General features: G+C 32.6%; 1 pseudogene; it reads right to left on the bottom strand.

Annotated features, from left to right (window-relative positions):
- Window positions 1–10335: 10335 nt before the first annotated feature.
- LOC135320332 (heat shock transcription factor, Y-linked-like) lies at window positions 10336–12055 on the bottom strand (annotated as a pseudogene).
- Window positions 12056–14063: the final 2008 nt, after the last annotated feature.

Here is a 14063-nt window from a genome sequence, read left to right as displayed (position 1 = left end):
ATGGGAAAAAATTTATGTTTACCAACTGGGAAGGGAAAGACAATTTAATGGTAGGACATTGATAGATACAAAGTAGTAAACATAAACGAGATAAGCAACTAGGATAATCTGTAGAGATGAGGGAATTATACACAATAAATTATAAAAATTGTATGTTACATTTATTGTAATAATTTATAATGCAATATAATCTACAAAATGTTTGGAATCACCATGCTTTGCATCTGAAACTACACAATATAATACATCTACTGTACTTCATTTAAAATAAAATAACTCATGTATAATTTAGTCCTTTTTCCTCTGATAGCATCTTCCTTTAATGTTGTTTTATTTTTACTCTTTAACTTGTTTTATTACTGTATCATATGATTACTTTTGCTGTTGTGAGGACATTACCAGATTGATATATCTATATTTATTGCCCCTGATTTCCTATTTTTCCCTCTTTAATCCATATAGTATAGTAGCATGTTAAAACATATCCAAATAAATAGTTGCAGCTTTCCTGTGGTCTCTACTTAGCATTTTGGTCAATGTTATGCATATTTTTGCCATTGTATTTTTCTCAGAGGAGCTCTTTTCTAAATCTCTTGTAAGGTGTCTCGGTTTGTTTTTCATCTCATTCAGGCTTTGTTTGTCTGGTAAAGTCATTATTTTCACTTTATATCTAAGTGATAATTGTGAAAGTTAGAGTATTCTTGGGTGAGAGATTTCAAGTGTCAGTAGTCTGAAAATGTCATTTTACTTACCCCTGGCCTATGTTTTCTGCTGAGAAATCTGCAGATTGCCTAATGGGGGTTCCTTTGTAGATTATCATAACTTTTTTTGGATGCCTTTAAAATTTTACTCTGTCATTGACTTGCCAATTTGCATATGACATATCTTGAAGGAGGTCTCTTTGCCTTAAAGTTATTGGTGTATTGTTGGCTCACGGAATTGTCTATCAGTTCCTTAGCCAGGTTAGGGAAGTTATTGACTATTACTTCTTTAAATAAACCATCAGCTGCCTTTTAACTTTCTTCTCCCTCCAGGATTTCACTCTAATGTGTACTTCCTGAAGAAGCCTGATGGCTATTGTAGAATTTCCTCACTTTTTAATATCTTGTACATCTACCCTCTCCTATCATTTCTAGTTTTGTATTGGTGAGTTTGCTAATCTCTCTTCCACAAAGACAATCTAGTTCCAATGCTTTCTACTGCATTCTTCATCTCATTTATTAAGTTCTACTGGTCCTCCAATAATGTTTGGTTATTTTATAGTTTCAGTCTCTTTGGTAATGTATTCCTTATCATCATTTAATTTCTTCCTGAGTTCACTAATCTGCATTCTGAGGTTTGTTTTATGTATTGAGTTTCTTTATGACACCTATTATGAATTCTCTATTAGTCATATGGCAATATTCCTTGACTTTAAGTTTGTTTGCTTCAAGGTTGACATTCTGTGTGTGTGTGTGTGTGTGTCTGTGTCTGTGTCTGTGTATCTGTGTGTGTGCATGCCCTATAATGTTACTGTGATTGGTCATGATTATTTAAATTATTGCTCTAATGACACTAAATAACAGATTGGGATTTGGAGTCCTTACTTTTGTTTTCTGGTAATTTGCAATATTGCACAATTTTTGGGTTTACTTACCTGAGCTACCTCTCATAATACTTCAAAATGGCAGTTTGCCATTGCTACTGTCTGGTTAATAGATGTGATTTCATTGTCACTTCTTAGACTTCTCTGGTAGTTAATGCCACTCTTGTCACTGGGATGGGGAACCCTTCCTTTTATCTGATATCCCTTGAGACTCAGTGTACACATTGAGCAAATGTGTAAAGACAGGTGGGTAGTTGGATTCAGACAAGTGCCTTTGCCATGTCCAGTGTTGCAAGGTAGCTTGTCTCCACCACTGTGAATAGGGAGTAGGGACAGTGTCGTGAATGGGGAGTAGGGACAGTGCCATGAATGACTATCTGAAGGATGGAAATTCTGTCTCCATTGTGACTCCCTCCTAGTTACCTGTGACCATGTGTAATGGTGCATTTGGAGGCCGAAGCTGTGTGAACCACTGAGACCCTGTTTCTACCGCATTCGCTGAACCTGTTTGCTCAGATAACCTAGTCAGTAGGCCTTGGTTGCAGGCACCAACTCTGCTCTTCCCTCAATTCAGCCACCTTTATGTGTTTTAGTCCACCACACTTCAGCTGTACACATGTGTTCTGGAGTATTGTTTGGTGTTGTAGTTATTTTCATTGAGATGTGAACGTTCTACTGACTGTAGCTTTAAGGGGAGAGACAAAAATAGTTTAAACTTATGTCACTTTTTTAAAAGTACATAATTTTTCATTGGATAGCTTAAATTCTACTAAGGACATTATAACATCAATAAAAGTATTGAACAAATCACCTCCCTTAAAATCATAGTACTACAAAATATTTTCAGTTTTCCCTGGGTTCTTTCTTCAATGTTTTTCCCACATATATGCACATTTTCCTATAATATATGCCTATAATCTCTTTAAGAATATTTAAACTATTAAAATACTTCTCTGTGCTGTAAATATAGCCCTTTGCTTCTCTAATTTCTAACAAGTAGCTTGCATATTTTGGTCTTTTCCATTCTTCTTACCTGTCCCCACAGGAAATCACTACTTGGTACACTACATATATATAAGTGGGTCAGTTCCTTTTTTTTTTTAATGATTATTTCTCTTATATCTTTAGTTTCCTCATGTAAGTGATAACGTACATTGTTTTCCTCTGTATGACTTATTTTCCTATGTGCAACATCCTCAGAGTCCAATCACATTGTTCCAAATGGCAGAATTTTATTTTTTGTTACAATTAATTATTTATTATATTATATATATATCTCACATAATCTTCAGCCAATCATCTTTTGATGGGCATTTGAGTTGAGCTTCTATCCTTTGCTATTATAAATGTTGATGTTTAGGACATTGGGGGTAATATATCCTTTAAAGTTATTGTTTTCTTTTTTTCAGATTTATAAAAAAAAAAAACTGGAATTGCTGCCACATATAATGCATCTATTTCTAGTTTTCTGAACACTGTCCACACTTTTATAATAGTGGATGCATCAATTTATATTTCCACCAACAGTGTAACTTGGATCCTTTTTCTGAACTTTCTTATTAATGTTTGTCATTTGTAGACTTTGTGTTAATAGCCATTTTGAATGCTGTGAGATTATATTTCATTCTGGTTTTGATTTATGTTTTCCTAATGAATAGCAATGTTATGTGTCTTTTTATGTGCATGAAAATCATCCACATGTCTGTTTTTGAAATGTTTCCATGAAGATCCTTCAACTATTTTTAAGTTGGAGTCTTTGTTTATTAAATATTGTGTCTAATATGCTTTATATATTTTATGGATATTAACACCTTGTTGGTCTCATTGTCTGAAATTTTTCCTTGTATTCTGTGTGTTGTCTTATGTCTTGTTGAAGGTTTCCTTTCCTCTGCAAAAGGTTCTGCACTTCACATTTGTACATGAAGTAGAATCCTTGTATCACATAGTCCATCTATTTTTTCCTCACCAAACTATAAACTATTACTATTAGTTTTGTTTATTTTATGTGTTTTTTTTTTGTTAGGAGACATATCAAAAATAAATATTGCTATGATTTACCTCAAAGTCAGTTCTGCTCATGTTCTTGGTCAGAAATTCTGTAGTTTCAGGTTTAACATTTAGGAAATTAATCCATTTGTTTCTTAGTTTGTCTAGTATGGAAGGAAGTGCTGTTAAATCTTCCTTTTACATGTACTGTCCAGTTTTCCCAGAACTAGATGTTGAAGAGACTGCCTTTTTTCCATTGTATACTCTTGCCTACTTCATTGTAGACTAATTGACCATAAGTGTGTGGGTTTATTTTAGGACTCTTTATTTTTTTCTGTTGATCTATGTGTCTCCTAGTGCCGTATTTTGATGTTTCCATTACTGTAGCTTTGCAGTATGTTCTAAAGTCAGCATTGATAATGCCCACACCTTTGTTAATTTTTCAAAGATTATTTCAGAAAACTTGGGTCTTACAAGTTTTTGTATAAATTTTATTATTTGTCTCCTTGTTTTGTGAAGGAACTTATGGATTCTGTGAGACTACAAATTTACCAAAAGGAAAAAAATGAGAAAAATATTAAAATGTGCAGGATAAATCATACAATATTAAACAACCTATGGATTTCTGTATAAATCAAAGAAAAATTATAAAGAAAAATGATAACAAAAACAAAGTTCATGGGGTTTAGCAAAAGCAGTATTAATAAGGATGTTTATAGCAAAATAATCCCACTTATACAAATAAGAAATATCTCTCTCTTAAAACATAATCTTACAACAAAAAAGTAACAAAATAATAAACAAACATATTAGTAGAAGGAAAGTCTCCTGAAACTTCAGAAGATAAATAAATAAAATAAAGATTAAAAATAGAAATATTTAATCAATTTAAGTAATGGTTTTTGAAAGCTAAATAAAATTCACAAACTTTAACCAGAGTAATTAGCAAAAAAGAGAATTCAGATTAATAAGCTCAGAAATAAATGAGAAGTTACAGCTTATATCACAGAAATACAAAGCATCAGTAGAGGATGCAACAAATTATATGCCAATAAAATGGAAACCCTAGAAGAAATAGATGAATTCTTAGAAAGACATATTCTCCAGGATGGAATGAGAAATAGAAAATATGAACCGAATATCACTAATGAAATGGAATAAATAATTAAACAATATCTCCCAAGAAACAAAATTCCAGGCCTAGATATCTTCACAGGTGACTTCTGTCAAACATGTAAAGAAGAGCAATCACCTATACTTCTCAGAGTATTCCAAAAATTTGCAGACGAAGGAAGGTTTCCTACCCCACCTTTCCATATCACACTACTACTAAAACTGGAATAAATACCTCAAAAAATTACAGGTTAAATATTATTGATAAGCATAGATGCAAAAATCATCACTAAATTGTTAGCAAGCCAAACAATACATTAAAAATATTATGCAATATGATTAAGTCCATTTTATTCCAGGGTTGCCAAACTGATTCAATACCTACAAATTAATCAATATGATGCACCAAACTAACAAAATGTAGAACAAAAATTATATGGTCACCTCAATAGAATTATAAAATACTTTGAAAAATCAGTATCTATTTATGATTATATTTCCCCTCAAAGTGGGCATGAGGAAACATAACAACACAGTTAAGGTCATATGTGACAAGAACTCAGCTAACATGACACTCACTGATTAAAAGCTGAAAGCATCTCCTGTAAGAGCAGCAAGAAGACAAGAATTCTCACTCTTACCACTTTAATTCAATATAGTATTGGAAATTCCAGCCATACCTATCCAAAATAAAAGTAAATAAAATATATCTAAATAACAAAATGAGTAAAAGTATCTTTTTGCAGAGGACATAATTTAAACAGAAATCATAAAGATGGCATGACAAATCTACTAGCGCTTATCAATGCATTTGGTAAAATTTCAGAATGGAAAATTAATATACAGAAGTCTTGCATTTCTACACACTAACAAGCTAACAGATAGAGAAATTGAGGGAACTGTCTCATTCACAGTTGCATTACCAAAAGTAAAATATCTAGAAATGTATCCAACCAAGGAGGTAAAATACCTGTACTCAGAAAACTACAAAATATTTATAAAAGAAATTGAAGATGATGCAAATAGATGACAGGATAAACTGTGTTCATAGATTAGGAAAAAATATTGTTTAAATGACAGTATTAACCAAGAAAATAAACAAATTAAACTCAGTGCCTATCAAAACACCAGGGGCAATTTTAGAAACTTACAATAAACATTTCTAAAATTTACATGTAAACACAAAATAGTTGAAAAAACTAAAAAAGAAAAAAAGAAAACAAACAAAAAACACAAACTACTTTGAGAAAAACAAAGAGGATTTATCACAGTCCCTGATTTTAAACAAGAATACAAAGCTACAGTAATAAAAAGAATATGGTACTGGCACAGAACAAGCAGAATAATGGAACACAGCACAGTGCCTAAAAATGAAATCAGACAATAAGGTCATTTAGCCCATTACATTCAAATGAATATACAGTGGGTATAGATAACCAACAGGCACATGAAAACGTGCAACATCACTAACCATCAGAAAAATGCAAGTCCAAAACACAATGAGATTTTAAGTCAGTCCTGTCAGAATGGCTATTATCAAAAAGATAACAAATATAAATGTTGAGGATGTAAGAAAAAGAACCCTGATGCACTGCTGGAGTGAATGTAAATTTGTGCTGCCACTGTGGAAAACAGTATGGAGTTTTATCTAAAACTTAAAAATGAAACATGATTCAACAATTCCATATCTGCATACTTATTCCAAGAAGACAAAAACACTACTCAGAAAAGATGAATTCAACCCTATATTCACTGCAGCATTTTTCAAAATGGCCAGGAAATTGAAGAAAATAAATTGCTCATCAGTAGGTGATGGATAAAAACATGTGTGTTTATAGTATATATATATACCCATCTATTAAGTACAGATTTATATATATTTATAGATAGATAGATAGAGAGAGAGAGAGACAGACAGAGAGAGAGATAGACAGAAAGAGAGACAGATAGATAGATAGATATATGCACACTCACACATAAAACTACAAAGGGTTATTACTCAGCTATAAAAAGAATGAGTTCTTGTCATTTGCAACAAATGGGTAGAACAAGAAGGTAATATGCTAAGTGAAATATGTCAGATAGAGAAACACAATTGTTAATGCTTTTACTCACATTTGGAATTTAAAACAAATGAACATAACAAAACAGAAAAGGAGTTATAGATACAGAAATTAACAGGTTATTCACAAGAAGGAGAGAAATGGAGTGAGGAAAAAGAAATAGTTGAGGAAACATAAGAGACAAAATTTTCCACTTGCATATTAAATGAGGGACAAGAAATGTACTGTATGGGGAATAGTCAATAACTATGACATATCTTTAAGTAGCACCATATCATAACTAGATTCATTCTGCTGACCAGTTTGAAATGTATTAAAGATAGCAAAAAGTACTTTGTGTAAGAGAAACTAACATAGTGTTATTGATTAAAGTACACTTCAAAAACAAACAAACATAATTATAGAAAAAATGAGATTTGTAGTTAACGGAGGCAGGGTTTGGGAAAGGAGAATTAGATTAATGCACTCAAAAGGTACAAGCATCCAGCCATAAAATAATCGTGTTCTAGAGAGGCCACATAGTAACATGATAAATACAATTAATACTGCTTTATGTTATATAATAATGTTGTTAAGGGAGTAGACCTTAAGATTTCTCATCACAACCAAAAACCAAATTGTTTATCTTAAATATTGTATCTAAACGAGATAATGATATTGCTATGATATTTATTGCATGATACATGTAAATCAAATCACTTTCCTGTGCACCTAAACTTACACAATGTTTTATGCCAATTATATCTCAATAAAATTGGAAGGAAAAATGGAAAGGCAATGATCATTTTCTCAATGTCATTTCTCATGATTGTTTTTACAGTAAGTTACCTTGAGTCATGATGTATTTAACCTAGGTAAAAATACTAATAAATAAGTGATTCTAATAAATAATACATAAAGATAATAATAAAATTAGTGTTTTCCCATGTCTTAAAATATCTTCATGATAACAGCCCACTGCTTTTGTAGACATCAAAATTTCACTCTGTGTATTCATCTGGAAATATGGAATGGATACAAAAGTTAACCTTGGCTGCTTTTTCTATGAGTGATAAAGTTCACTGTCTCTGACCAAGGGTCTCATCTCCCCGACAGCATCTACAAGAAATGAACGTGCTGAGTTGCTAAAAATCTCAGCATTGTAAAATCTCAGAACTCCTACACTTCTTAACTGTTTGGCAATGGCAATGCAATACTGACAAAGACTTGATTTTGGATAACAATATGGTGTTTTCTCATGGTTGCATTAGGGGATGTGAGGATAATTCATGAGATCCACAACAAAAATTCTTGCTCAAGTGCTGGGCAAAGAAGTGTAAAAGTTCTGCATTATTAGGACTGAGGACTGCTTTCAAAATGATGGCTATGCTCAGTCTACTCCAGGTAGTCCAAGGAAAGAAAGGTTATTGCAAATTCTAGGTGAACGGGAATAAGTCAGTGGTTCAGTCTGTATAAATTAGTGAATGGATGTTCAAAGCCAAAATAAGTTGGGTCAAAAATGAGAGTTTAAAGAAAAAAAATCTTAGAAATAAGCTTAAGTTAAAAAGGAGACACAGTCCTGTGCTGGGCTCTGAGGACTGGAGAATGTATATGCATCAGTCCAATTCAAGGATTCACTGGCTTGGCCCTAGCATCAACACGGGATTCAGTGAACAGGTAACAATTAGTATACAGGGAGAAATAAAATCTACCTCTCCCTGATCTGAAGAAAATCTGCTGGCTCAATGAAACTCTTCATTCACAGAGATCCTGCCAGATGCAGAAGAATAATTCACTGATGAATCAAATAAGACAAACTTAGTTACTGCTTAACAATCTATCTTCACACACACACACAGTGGTAGACAGATTTGTAGTATTTAGTGGGAAGAATACAGACTCAATTTTGTCATTCCAGTATTATTAGCTGACACTGACTGCATGATTGTGAGCAGAAGCCTTAGGCTCCCTGACCTTGTCTACAATTTTTCCAGCAATTCAGGGAATTTCACATTTGAAAACGCTTCACCTTTTATTTTAAATTAATGGGAAATAGTCAACGTCTTCCATGAATATTTTATATATCCTAATATCTGCAGAAATTTGGTATTTGTGCATTTGGACAAATTTTTAATTCTACTAGCCTCAACTCCTTCTAGTCCACACAATTTAGATTGCAACTTGGTTACTGAATAAGACCACCCCAAGAAAGGTGCTACTACCTCTTAGATACAAACTGTGTGAAGGTAAGAAGGGGCTCAAGTTATGTGGGGTGTATAAGCCTACTTTAAATGTTTGTGATGGCACTCTCCTTCTGGACAAAGCTCTGATTTTAAGAACTAAATTATTTAGAAGTCAATATAGTTATTGGCATGTGGATGAGAATCAGTTATTTTGGGGTTGGTGGGTGAGGAAAAGACAGGAAAATATCCAGCAAATGAGAATGGAAAGCTTTAGGCTTCTGGAGGCATGAATTAAGAAGAAAATAATACTTTGTCTCCTGTACCTACCTCCACTTACTGTCTTGAGTGACTAGTCCTAGGGCTATGAAAAGAGCTAGTTTGTGGTGAAGAGTAAAGACCATAATGAAATAGTTTGAAAACCATGAGAGTTTTGTTGTTTCAGAAAGTAGATTTTGTTTAAAGTCAACATGTATTTTTCATTCACTAAATACTAAAGTGCATCCTGTGGCATGTGCTGTATTACTGTGCTGTTATCCAAGTTAGACAAGGAAAGGGGGACAGACAGAAAACATCTGGAGGAGGTGGTTTTTGTGCTGAGACTGGGAAAGTCTAAGAAGGGAAAAGGAGGACATCCTAAGTCCAAGGATGAGCTGGAGCAAAAGAAGTGAGTTTGGAGTTAATATGGTTGACAAGCATTTGCCTCGATGTATCTCCAGATACACGGAAATATTAAGTTATGCCAAGGTAGTCAGATGTCAGATCTATAAGGAAATGACTAAACAATGTTGAGTTTGTGGGCTTAGAGTTTGAAAGGCATTAAGTGCCACCCTGAGGATGCAAGCTTGCATTTGGCTGCAACATAAAAGCAACATAAACTATTCACCAGAAAATATAGTGTAGAACCTTGAGGGGAGTAAATGAAATCACCAATTGCAATGCTTTGAGAACAGCACAAAGAAAACCATAGATAAAATTACTTCTCAAATTCTACCACATGCTGAATGTGCCATCTGAGACTACATCATGTGACCTTTACGATTCCAGGGACAATATATTAGAGACCATGATCCCTGGGCCGGTTCCTGCATTTACCTACTGTTCCAACCTATCCTAACTTAACACCGTTAATACTTTCCAGAATGAACCAGAAGCCACTTAGTACTTTTCCATCTCTACATGTTTTAGTCTTTTCCCAAATTCTTCCTTTTTCTCTTCTTCCTTACAAGAAATTATTCAACTTTACTCCCATATTGTTCCATCAAATGATCATATCAATCAAATATCTCTTTTTTTCTTTAAATGGTAACTTACTCTCCCATTTTACTCTTAAATATATTTAAAAATTAAGGAAAATACAGGTACACATGTATGTTTATTGTTCAAATACGAAAATAGCAGATATTTGTTGACATTTGCCAACATCAATTTAATCTTTGTTATCCTGAATAATCTGGTAGTTTCTGGTAGAACAGTTGTAATTAGGATGACGTTCATATCCTGCAGTTGGCTGATGAGTTGGCCGTGAAAGAGAGGTAGCTGATGTATCAGATATCACTGGCACTGGAAACCGTGGGTTGCTGTCTCGTTGAAGTTTTGGAAAAGGACCATCATTGGCCGATATGTTGTGATATCTATTCGGAAAAGTAGAAGGATATACCATCAGCCCAAAATAATTGCTCTGTATGGGAGATAAGGTGCTGTACTGAGAAGAAGAATTTGTAGTTGTAATGAAATTCACAACACGGCCATTTTCTTCAGTGTAGCTGCTTTGTGAGTCCACGTGGAAAGTGGTCAACTGGTTTAAAATAGCACGTTGATCCACTGCAATTTATTTTGGTGGTCTAACTGACATTGATGATGCAGGAAAAATATCACCTCTCATTGGGGTAATTGCATCACCAATTATGTGGCTAGTAGAGGGCTTTCTTTTTAGTGGCATGTTTAATTTTGCAGAAGGTAAAAATGCACTTTCTCCTCTAGTGTCAGCCACAAAACCAGAATTATTATAATCCACATTACTCCCTTCTTTAAAGTGCTTCTTGTTGAAATCATGAGGCAATGAAGATACCAGGGAAGCATTTTTAATCCCAACTCTATTTTTATTGTGACTAAAGTCTGGGGACAGCTTCATTTAAAATTTGGATTATGATAGGACTGCAGTTTAAAACAAAGGAGAAATATTTTAGTATTTATTTAAAACAAAATACAAGACTACAATAAGCCTAATGTATACAACCTCAGACTTCACGCTTACTATACAAAGATAATATAATCAAAATATGAACATTGCTGATTATTTTTGGAAATTTCATATTTAGAAAATACATATTTAAATAGAATAGTCATCAAATTTGAAACGTTAGCATTTGCATTAACGGTGAATGCACCTTTTTAAAAGCAGCTTTAACACTTTTACTTAGATTTCTGATAAGATTCATAGTTGCTAGCAATGTTTCTCATAATCTTGAATACTTAAAGAACTGTCTTCTTATTTTAGAAAAAATAAAGTATTTTAGCCTTAGTAGTTTTATGCAATTTTCAAAATCTAGCTTTACATTTATATTACCATAGATTGATGAACAAAATAAAATTTTATTTATAAGTTAAGAAGAGGTGACTAAAATTTGTCAATACCTTGCTTAAAACAGAGACTTCTTTTTCTTCTGCCAGAAAGTCAGCTAGACAAGCAGATCTTTGAAAATTCTGCCGCACTTTACTAAACCCGTAAAGGTTAAGCTGTCTAACTAAACTTTTCATATTTCCAGTTTCAAATATTCTGAAAGGGGCCTTTCTTTCCAATACTTCCTTCTTAAAGACATCTTCATCGATCACTATGGAATTTCCATTATTATCCCACCAGATGGATTGAAATTGGTCACTCCCAACCATTTTCCAGAGTTTTCTTGGAAATGTCAGAGAACGAAAATCATTATCTTCATCTGGTTCAGAGACACAATGTGTGAAACATGGTCTTTTTATCAAGGATTCTTCACACAAAGTCTGAAAAGCATTTTCTTCAATCATAGACCTCAAATCCAAGTACCCATAGAATGTTTGATCACAAAAAAGGATATACTGGATTTTCCTGAAACATTTGGCCCATCTTTAGGAGACACATCTTGAATTTCTGAAGAAACATGTGCCATCTCAAATACCTTTTCCTGCAGCTCCTTTTCTAATCTGCATGATTTTGTGCACTGCAGCTTCAAATACTGCTTTGGCAGGCCTGCACACATAAAGTGCTAGGCCATCACAGTGGTTCTCAACCTGAGTATCTGTGACATCACAAAATGACTGGTCTCCTAGCAAACCAAGTGTAACATTCAGCCAGTGTTTACTTCTCATTCATCCAGTTAAATTGAAACCTATAGGATGTTTATTTTTATAGTGTGATCTGCAAATTTTACTCCCACAAAATCTTTTCAAATAAGTTAAATTAGGGGTCTATAAAATTAAACCAATCTCCTTCCTTTAGTACACAAATATATAACAGATTTGTGAACAGAGAATAAATAATGAACTAAATAAGTAAAGAAATTTTAAAGGTTTGGAATTTAAATTGAAATTTTTGTAAAACCTGTACAAAAAAGGTATAGCTATTTCACTATCATTTGTAATTAAAAGGATACATAAATTGATTTGGATATGGAAGTAGTTATTTATCGGTGTGCTTTATATTAAGTAGCTCTATATTCAAAAAATGAGGAGAATAAATACCAGTTTATTTGGTATGTTTATATATAAATGGTAAATACTTATGAAATAAAATTAGATTAAATTAATCAATCAAATTTAAGAAATCCCAAAAAGGGGAATTTTTTTTAAATTGCAGTTCGGCATTATAAGTAAAAAAAAATTAATTTAATATTCTAATTTATAATTACAAAAGAGAAAAAATTATTCTATACTTACAAATGTTTATTTTTGTCATTCATTCACTCGCAGGTATTTCAGTCCGTACAAGGAATAAATTTTCTAGTCACATTAATAATCCACACACTTGTGGCTCCTGTTCATTGTACTGAAATGATGTTGATAACTAAACTTTTGCACAAGATCATGGGTTCCATACCCAGTGCCTCCATTAAGGGGCAAACAAACAAACAAATAAATAACAGTAAATGTGGTTTGGTGTGGAAAAGACCAGCTAAATACATTTTAGGAAGAAATTTGCTTCTCAGTCCTGAAACAGTTTGCATTGTTAGTAAAATATGGCATTTTACGGCAAGTAATTTTGTGCTCTATTTGTAAATAATAGCTATGTTCTCTATCAGTAAACTCTAGTAAATCCAGTTCTACTAAAAGTTATATTTTTATTTAGACATAAATTCCATTAAACATAAGCCAAATTCAAAATGAAACATAAAATTTTTAAATAAATATATAAACACTCAATCTATAATGTAATTTTTTCCTTCAGTGTATGTATATTCTATTCTAAATAAATATTAGCAACCTGAATTCTTGGCATATTATAAGTATTATAAAATATATTTAAGTGGGATATAGTCCTGATTCATAAATATTATTTAACATATGCAAATCAATACATGTGATACCATCCCTTAAAAAACAATGAATACCAAAATAATAATCTCAGTATATGTAGGAAAATTATTGACAGAAATTAACTTTTTTATGAAAAATTGTTAACAAATTCTCTCTAGGTAGAATGTAACTAAACATAATAACAGCCATATATGAAGAAAACCATGACTAACATCAAGATCAATGTTAACATACAGGAATGTTTTCCTCTGGACCAGTAATAAGAAAAAGTAGCCCATACTCACAAGTCCTAAATTACACTACTAGAAGTCCTAGACAGAACAACTCATCAAGAAAATAACATAAAAGGCATCCAACTTGTAAAAAAGCAGTAAAACTTTTACAGATGACATAATTTCACATAGATAGAAAACTCCATAGACTCCTCAAGTGACTGTTAGAAATAATGAACAAACGTATTAAACTTGCAGAATACAGAATTAATATTCAAAAAACGTTGCACATTTATATACTAACAACACATTATCAGAAAGGGAAATTAAGAAAACAATTGTGTGTATAATTATATCAAAAAGAATAAAATAGGAATAATTTAATAAGTGAAATAAAAGAGATAAACATAAAGCTACTAGTTACAGGTGCAAG

Source organism: Camelus dromedarius, chromosome Y (assembly GCF_036321535.1).
Source record: "Camelus dromedarius isolate mCamDro1 chromosome Y, mCamDro1.pat, whole genome shotgun sequence".
Classification (NCBI taxonomy): Eukaryota; Metazoa; Chordata; class Mammalia; order Artiodactyla; family Camelidae; genus Camelus; species Camelus dromedarius.
Note: the sequence above shows the minus strand (reverse complement) of the source record. Positions and strands in the feature narration are given on the sequence as shown.